Below are 9,114 nucleotides of genomic sequence, written 5' to 3' on the forward strand. Positions count from 1 at the left end.
TGTTTTCAAACATTTATATGTGAAGGTCGCTCTCCGGGTGCGGGGGGGAAATCCATTCCCCATCGCTTCTTTTTTAAAGCGCCTCAGGACTGACCAGCTTTGCGGCAGCCCTCGAAGTTGTATAGGGCCAGGCTGGGGACCGAGCCAAGCTCAAGGTGAAGTGCCAGGTGCCCCAGCAGCCCCTTCACGCCCTCCGGACTCTGTTTAGGAGGAAAACAGAGCTTTGGTTACCCCTGGGAGACAGTAAACAGGACGGCTGTTTGGTGGTGTTTTTCCAAATTGCTGCTGCTTTCTACGGAAAACTTTCCTGTGAAGGCTGTAGGGGAGGGAATTCTAGTTTCCGACGAAGTGAAAGAAATGGTCACTTCCAACCAAAGTAAATCTTAAACTAATGTAAATCTTCCCTGCAGGAGTGGTAACACACAATGCAAGTATATCTTGATCTAATTTTAATGAAGGGTTGAAAATAGCTGCTGTGTTCAGTTGTCACCGAGGCCAAAACGGCTCACTTACATAATCTTCTTTGTTGGGATATCTTAGTGACATGTATAATTTTGATAAATGATTAATGTTAAAGGTTTGGCCTTTAAATGGTATTGAAATAATGTCTTGACAGGTTGTGTCGCAATACAGTGCAGTGTGAACTTTTGGTTATCTTGATAACCTGCATTTTTTCCGTACAAAGTGAAATGAAACATTTTCCCTAACCAGAATTGTCTCCACTGTGAAATGTGGACTCAGTACTGAATCAGGAGAAATTATCTTGTTCTCTGAATGATAAATTCCCCAGGTTTTCTCACTATTCATGCAGTGCCTTCTAGAGGCCAGGTGCTCCACTCAGCATTTTTTTTCTGCTCAAGAAGTTTATAATAACAAAAGTTGATTTTTTGAAACTATGAATGCATAAATACCAATACTCAACAAATATCTGCTGAATAAAATACCAGGTACTCAGATAAAAATAATAACTTCCCCATCCTTAAGGAGAATTGTTACGGTGCTTTAGGGGAAAGAAGAAGGTATCATAAAGATCCGACAGAAAAACTGAGCTTAATTCCAGTTTGTAGCCTGAAAATGTATAGCTTAAAATAAAGATACAGATTTGGAAAGAGACAAAGAACAATGATAGGGTTTCTAGGAGAAAGATAGTAATATTAACATAATACGTTTTATGACCTCACTGTCTTTGAAGAACACAACCTGTGAAGAGGTGTTTTTCTTAATCAGTAGCTGTTTGCATTGTGATTGAATGTCTAGTTAAACGTCCTAATCATATCCTTAATATTTTATTTGAGTGCTGTCTGGATTTTAAACTCATTTTTTTTTTAATTGCTTGAAGTAAACTTTTCAGGGCAGTTCAGTTGAATGATAAAAAGTATAACTTTTGAAATCACTTAAATATTCAGTGAGAATATCATCTCCAGTCTAACACCAGATAGAAAGTAAGTACTGTCAGGAGCATCTTGCTGAAAGCGTCTTCACTCCGGACGGATGTTGGGGTGTGTGTGTGTGTGTGTGTGTGTATTAGTGACATCAGAAAAATAAGTCCCTAACATTTGTGAGTGTGGAAACTTCTGGAAAGCCTGGTGGCCTTATTTAAAAATAATAACCACTCCACCCAGAACCTGGCGTTGCTTTGTGAACAAGCTGTCTTTATAGAATGTATGGTCACCTGAGAGCAAGTTTGCTGGTTGGGCAGCCCTGTAGGGCCTGGTCAGGGCTATGTATCGGAAATCGAGATCCTTAGACCCCCAGTATCAGACTCCGCTGTAGTTCTTGCAAAACTTCAGACTCCTGGGCGCCTTCCAATACTAGAAGAGTCAGACTATCTGTGAGCAGACTCTGGAACCTGTATTCTTCCCAGAAAGAGTTTATCACACTAAATCTTGAGAATTAATGTTAGTGTTTTCTTGCCAGTGTTTAATGGGAACTCTTGCTTTCCAGGAACACTGGAAAAGCCTCCCCATATGCCCAATGCTCTCATCACTTCTCCTCCAGCCCCAGATAGATTGGCTTCGCCTCTTAGTGGGGCTGTGTGGCCATGGAGCCCTCCTTGAACCGCTCCTACAGGCAGAATTAAGGTTGTCTCAAGGCACAAGGTCCAAGACAGCCCTCCTACTATGGGACCACCCCCATCCCCAGCGTGTGTGTGATCTGTCAGAGTGCCAGCTGCCTCCTCTTCAACTGTCCAGATAAGGTTTCAGGCAAATAATTGGAAAAGGACCCCAAGGGACAGGAGACCTGGGGAAGATCAGAGCAGGAATGCTGGGTGGAAAGCCGTGCCCTTGACACAATGCCACACTCACACTGGAAGAGTTTAGTCCGGAGGCTGACAGTCGGCAGGCAGGTGTGTGTGGTGAAGGCACTTGGCCTTCTCCTCCAAAACTTTCATCTACAAACCATATGTTAGTCGCTCAGTCATGTCTGAGTCTTCGTGACCCGCCAGGCTCTTCAGTCCTTGGAATTCTCCAGGCAAGAATACTGGAGTGGGTAGCCCATCCCTTCTCCAGGGGATCTTCCCAACCCAGGGATTGAACCTTGGTATCCTGCATTGCAGGATTCTTTACCATGGGAGCCACCAGGGAAGCCCACAAACTGTATATTAGCTCTTATAACTTCTGTATCCATAAAATCCCTAACACATAGTCAGGATTTTCTTGGTTATTGAAAAAAAAACGGGAAGATTCAAAGCCTCGGCTGAAGAGTCAGCCACACCTGATTGAAGTCCTGACTTTGCCATTTACTACATAGGTGACCCCATAAGCTTTGGTTTCCATACTTAAAAATGAGGATAGTGGTTCCTGCCACCTGGGAGTTGTTTGGGGAATTATGTAAGGTACCAATTACTGGCCGCTAATAACTGGCACTCAGTATATACTCCATATGTGTAGCTTTTACTTTGGTAACTTTTCGTAATTCCTTTTTAAGCCTGGGGAGTTGCTGTGAAAGAGGGACAGAAGAGGAAGGCAGTGCCTAGAAGTGGACACAGGGAAGGTCACCTGCCAAGTGGTCACAGTGGAGCCGAGGGCCAGGGGCCAGAGGGGGTGCCCGCCACGGCTCCCGCTTACAGCCCGCTGTTGACGGCCGCCCCTCCCCTCCCTTTTTGTGCCACCTTATTTGGCACGTTATGTATTTCTTAGATTCAGTGAGAAAACCATGGATGATGTGGTCTGCCTCAGAACTGTAACCCTGGATTTGGATTTTAATATCAGTGATCCTCAGCCTACAGAGACTTGATGGTGGCTATCTCTTCCCTCCCTGGGCTCTAGCTTTTGGAATCATTGAAGGAAGATGTTTCTATCTCTGACCTCATACGAATAGACCCAGAATTAAACTGCAAGTTTGCCTTTGTAGAGAGAGGTATGCTGTCAACACACGGGGCCATGATTTGAGAGATTCTTGCCTGCTGACGTCTAAAACATCTTTACCTTCTAGAGCTTTTAGACTTTTCAGAGTACCCTTTTCTCGCATCAGCTCACTAGTTTCCTTACAACAGCCCTGTAATACTATGAATATTACTAGACCCCTACGAGGCACTTTGGATCTTTCTCTCTCCCCATCTCCATTCTTTCTGGCAAACCTATCGCGAGGTTAGCCTTTTCTGTCTTTGTCTCAGTTTTCTAAAGTAGAAATCCTTTTCTCCCTCTTTGTCTGTCCCACCTCCTCCTGTTCTAAAGCCAGGGTCCCCATCCGTGCATGGAGAGGTGCTTAGCTCACCCACCAGGGGCCTTAGCTCACCATGCTTCCCTCTTCAGTGAGGCCTCCCCGCCAACCATCTACATTCTACTCATCTTCAATTTCAAGCTCGTCTTGGAACCTTCCCAGACAGATCATTAACATCTTAAAGATTCCATCTTCCTCTGAATTCCGATGGTAGCCACTGCTATTTGGTTACTTATCACCTGCTGTTAAAGTCCTAATGGAGAACCAGTCTATGATAGATTTGATTCAGACAAGAAAATGCTGAACTAAGTAACACTGGGCTTGCTGTCTGGTAGGGGGCCATGGGGACCAGGCCAAGTTGCTCTGCCTTTTTGCTTCTGTTTCCTGTGAATGTGGAGAGGTTTGGGCCAGATGATGTTGATAATGATTCCTGCTCCTTCTGAGGTTCTGGGGCAATTTGGCCTTCCTTAATGGATGGAATGGGGGCTCTTACTGAGTTAGTGGGTGACAGTGTCCTGAATGGGCACTGGTCGTGTTCTGTCCCACAGATACTAAAGTGGGTAGTTTTCAAATGCCAGGTGCCTTTGGGGATAAGTTATTTAACCACAGGTATTCAGGGAAGGTTGGTGGGTGGATGAATTTGCAGAATGGTGTATTAGGGCAATAAAGGATCAGCTCTGTGAATGACTTCTTTTGAAGTCATGGAATAAATAGGATCAGCTATTGGATATACTTTAGTCTTAACATTTATGATTTACTTTGTGTTTCATCCTTATTGGTTAGTGACATGTAGATATGCGTGCAAGTACATGCATGACATGCACATTACCCTTAAGAAGGGTGCCCCTAAATCGTGAGGTACTATTATGCACTGACCAGCCTTAAGAAGAATATCTCTTTAAAGTGTGTTGACATTTAATTGACCTTTGAAAGTTCATTCTGTTAATCATACTCAAAGTGCTAAAGCTATGGTTGACTGCTCTGGTGTTTTTACGTTCAGCCGTGCTTAGCATATAAATTCTTCAGCATAATTGTTACTTATTTAGCAGGGTTTCCTTTCTTCCTTGAAAATGTGAGTTGTGTTTTATTTTTGTATTTTTTTTTTTTAATTTTGCCTCAGGCTTGAGGGTGTCAGAGGTTTGAATTGAAATGTTTTCCTGCCATTAGTTGTATGGGGTGTGACTTCTTAAGATAGGAGTAATGGAAATTTCTTGTTTAATGGAGGCATACTTTGCTTCTGGCAGAAGTTAGAACTCTTCAAGGTATAATGCTAAAATTTAGAGAAGCTTAAAACTTCAACACTACATATTTTTAACATAATAAACTTGGAAAATCTTTCAAGTCCATTTCTGTAGATTAAAACTATCAGTGCTAATACTTTTTATTAAACAAGGATTCAAAGGATTTATTTTTAAAGCAAATTAATTATATTCCTTGAATTACTCTGAGTAGTACTTTATTTTATTATAAATGATGTATTTTGTTTAAAAAAACATCAATCAAATATATTTCTTTCTTAAAGCTTAATGTTTTATTACTGTCAGCCAGAGAACATCAAATGAAATGTCTAATCATTTCTGAGTGTTAAATTTATTAACTATGGAAATTTTTTAATAATTAGTTGCCTTACAGGTCTCTAAATTAGTATTTCTGATACTTGTAGGAAAGTAGTACTTTTTTTGCTAAATATTGATAGAAAAATTAAAACATGGAATTGCCAGTTTGGGGGTACCTGTAAGACTCCAGACATTTTAAAAAATATTTTTGTCTTAAAAGCAATTTTTAAATAGGGAAGATTCAGTTAAAACCAGAGCTTTTATATTCATGAGGTAATTTTGTACTTCTGAGGTATGTAGCTCCGTATTTGGAATGCATTTGTTCCCTGTTTATACTAGGTTTTGGAGTCATTATAATATTTATTTAGTCACACATTACAAGCACAAGAGATAGTCTCACTCCATGAAGCTGACCTTATTTTCTCATCGTTGTCTCCCTTTTGTTCATATTGCCCTGTATTTTTTCTCTGCCCTTTTCTGTCCTCAGTTTTACAACCTACAACTGTCCTTTTCATCTCATTATAGCCTCACCCCAAAAGAAAAATTCCTTTTCCTTTACATGTTTAACTTCAAACTCTTACCATTTTTTAGAAGAGACAATGAAGCTTCTTAAATAATAGTAATAGTAGTATCTATATAGTATTAATACAAAGCTTCCCTGGTGGCTCAGAAGGTAAAGAATCTGCCTGCAGTGCAGGAGACCTGGGTTCAATCCCTGGGTCAGGAAGATCCCCTGGAGAAGAGCATGGCAACCCACTCCAGTATCCGTGCCTGGAAAACCCCATGGACAGAGGAGCCTAATGGGCTGCCGTGCATGGGGTTGCAGAGTCAGACATGAAAGAGTGCAAGTGACTGTAGCGCCGAGTGGTCGGATTCAGTACACCCCAGACTCTGTGTGAACTCTCACAGTTCCATTCTGGAATCTGTGGTTTCAACACATGTGTTCCTTCCTCACTATAGAAGTGTCTCAGGACCAGGCCAGAAGCACTTTAACACAGAACACGAAGGTACGACGCTTACTTGGGCCGTCCCTTGGCAGTCCTCCTGCACTGGTGACCCAGAGTGACAGAATCAATGTATTTGCTCTCCTTTTCTGTTTGAAGTCTATTTTATCATCATAAAGCATTTTCTGTCCTTTGAATCTGGATATATGTGTTCACGGATGGTTTATTTTCATTTTATTTAGCAGATTCTTACCTTGTACTTTCACGTGCCAAACCCTTTCTAAGCACTGTACAAGTTTTAGTCTATTTGGTCCTCTCACCCCGTAGCTGTTCTATACAGTTACAGTCATTATACTTTTACGATTGAATAAGGCACAGAGTTTTATTTTAGAGTAGGGCTTGGGTTGAGGGCAGCTAGGAAGTGTGAACGGAGGGGACAACTGAGCCGCAGTGCTGAGAATCAGCAGAGATGTAGAAGAGTTTGGGGAAGACGACCTTCCATGGATGGCATCAGGGACTCAGCTGGGCCCGGTTGCAAAGTCCAGCGTGACTTCCTTCCTCGATCGTCAGTCGTGGGAGTAGAAGCAAAGGCCAGACCAGAGAGAGGAGCCTCTCCAGGCCTGGAAACAGTGGTCCTGTCTGAAGACCCAGCTGCAGGCCTCAGCCACTGGTCAGCCTGAGAGAGGACAGGGTCCCTTGGGGGCCCGCTGTGCCTCACTCCTTCCATTTCTGGGACTCTAACTTCTTTTCCCCTAGAGGGCTCAGCCTCTTTCTCAGCTGGAAGTTCAGGTGGTACAAAAATGAGTGAACACACTCTGCCCTGTCTTAACCCCAGCCCACTCCATTCTTGCTCTTTGCCCTATTGTGTGTATTACTTTGACAATATTTTCAGCGATGGCTGTGTGTGTGTGTGTGTTGTGTGAAGTTCAGAGACGGATGGTAAGCAGGGAGACTGAAGGATAAAGCTGTCTTCTGTCAGAACTGGGGAATAGCTGACACTGGGAGATACAGAGAAAGGAGACAAACAGGGACAAGAGGAGATACACTGAAGGAAAAAAGGGAAAGAAATGAATAAAAAGTATTACTGATTTGTTTCACACCCACATTCGCTCCCCAACTTCACTGAAACAGAGGCAGTTTCAGTCCCTTCTGTCTGACCTGAAGTTTGCCAGGGAGTTAAGCATGGTGGGAGTGGAAAATTTCTCCCTTTTGCATTTTGAGACTTGGGTGTGCTGCTTTGAGATGCCACTGGTATCTAAGTAATATTTGTTTATACTGGATATTTTTCTCTGTAGCCTTTGTGGATGGGGCTTAGAATACAAACAGTCCTGTTAGCAGAACTACAGGTACTCAATTGCTGTGTTTATTTTACTAGTTAAAAAACTGCTGGAGCCGTAAGAGTTCTGAGCATATTTTAAAAAATACCAGAGGCAAGTTTAAAAAGTGCTTTAGAAAAAAAAAGGTAAGAAAAGTTAGAACTTTCAGGCTCTGGAATGCCAACCAATGCAGTAGGTTTTTTTAAAGTTCATGTTTTAAAAGACTGACTCAGACTCATTAATTATTTTTTCACAGTGGCTTTAAAGTGCTTTTCTTGTAGATAAGTCCTCTTAATAGTTTAGGTATTTGTTCCATAGGATGTAAAACTAAGGTTACTTCTTTTGGAGAATTTAGGATCTTTTTGGATGCTGCTTAAATCATCTCTAATGACTTTACTTGGTCAGATCACAGGTCTGAAAGTATTTCCTTAAGAATTTCTAATTATATTGGAATAGAATCATTGAAATTGTGACACTTCTAAAAAGTCCAAAGTATGTAGTTAATTTTACCCTTAAACTTTCTGATAATTCATTTTATGTCCCATTGAAGTCTCTCTTTATCCTGTTCCTTGTAGAATGGTACCCTATTCAGTAGCATTTATGAAAAACACCCAGTTTAAATAAAAATTGTTGAGCTAATTTAAGTGATATAACTATTGATTTGAAGACATTATTTTTAAATAGTTATTCAGCTTTCAGGTAGAGGGTACTGGGCTTAACAGATTTATTAATAATTAGATCCCTCTCAATAAAACAAAGGAAAAATTTTTTTTTTTATCATTGCATGGCAGTAACAAATTCTTGAAGTAGCATTTCAAGAATCACAGATTACCCTTAGAAGTAGAAAGAGGGGAAGGGAAGTTTTTTCTCATATGTTCTGTTTTCATTTATCCATTTTCTCTCCACTTGTCCATCCTTTCCTTTAATCATGGAAATTTTTATTTTTCTCCACTGTCCATCAAATGTTCTCCATTTGTATGTCCCAGATCACTGCCACACCAAGATTCCTTAGGATTAGAAACCCAAGTCTCTGGAAGGTGATGGAAACCATCCCATACTTTCTCAGACTCTCTCCCTGGAAGCAGAAGGAGCAAAACAGTAGTTGGTGATTTGTCACTGTCGCTCCTGTGGCTGTTTGGTTGACCTCAGCATTTTTACCTCCACGCTTAATACTTAATATCCACAAATGGAGTCGGGGCCAGTCACAGTGTGTCTCATCATCTGCTGTCCCTTGTGGTTCAAATTTAGCACAAACCTGCTGTGAGCGCATGTTAATTAGGTGAATAGAATAGGATGAAATTTTAACAGCTTTTTTAATAACTATTCTTCTTTGAGTTCAAGTTTTTTTTTTAATAATTTTACTTATTCAATCTTATGTTTGGCTGTGCTGAGTCTTCACTGCTGGGCTTTTCTTTAGTTGCAGTAGGGGGTTCTCTCTGCAGTGGCTTCTCTCGTGGCAGGGCATGGGCTCTAGGGTGCATGGGCTTCAGCGGTTGCAGCCCCCGGGCTCCAGAGCACAGGCTCAACAGTTGGGGCACACGGGCGCGGTTGCTCCGTGTCATGTGGGATTTTCCCCAACCAGGGACTGAACCCATGTCTCCTGCATTGGCTGGCAATTCTTTACCCCCAAGCGAC

This window comes from Bison bison, unplaced genomic scaffold, assembly GCF_000754665.1.
Source record: "Bison bison bison isolate TAMUID 2011002044 unplaced genomic scaffold, Bison_UMD1.0 scf7180017864300, whole genome shotgun sequence".
Classification (NCBI taxonomy): Eukaryota; Metazoa; Chordata; class Mammalia; order Artiodactyla; family Bovidae; genus Bison; species Bison bison.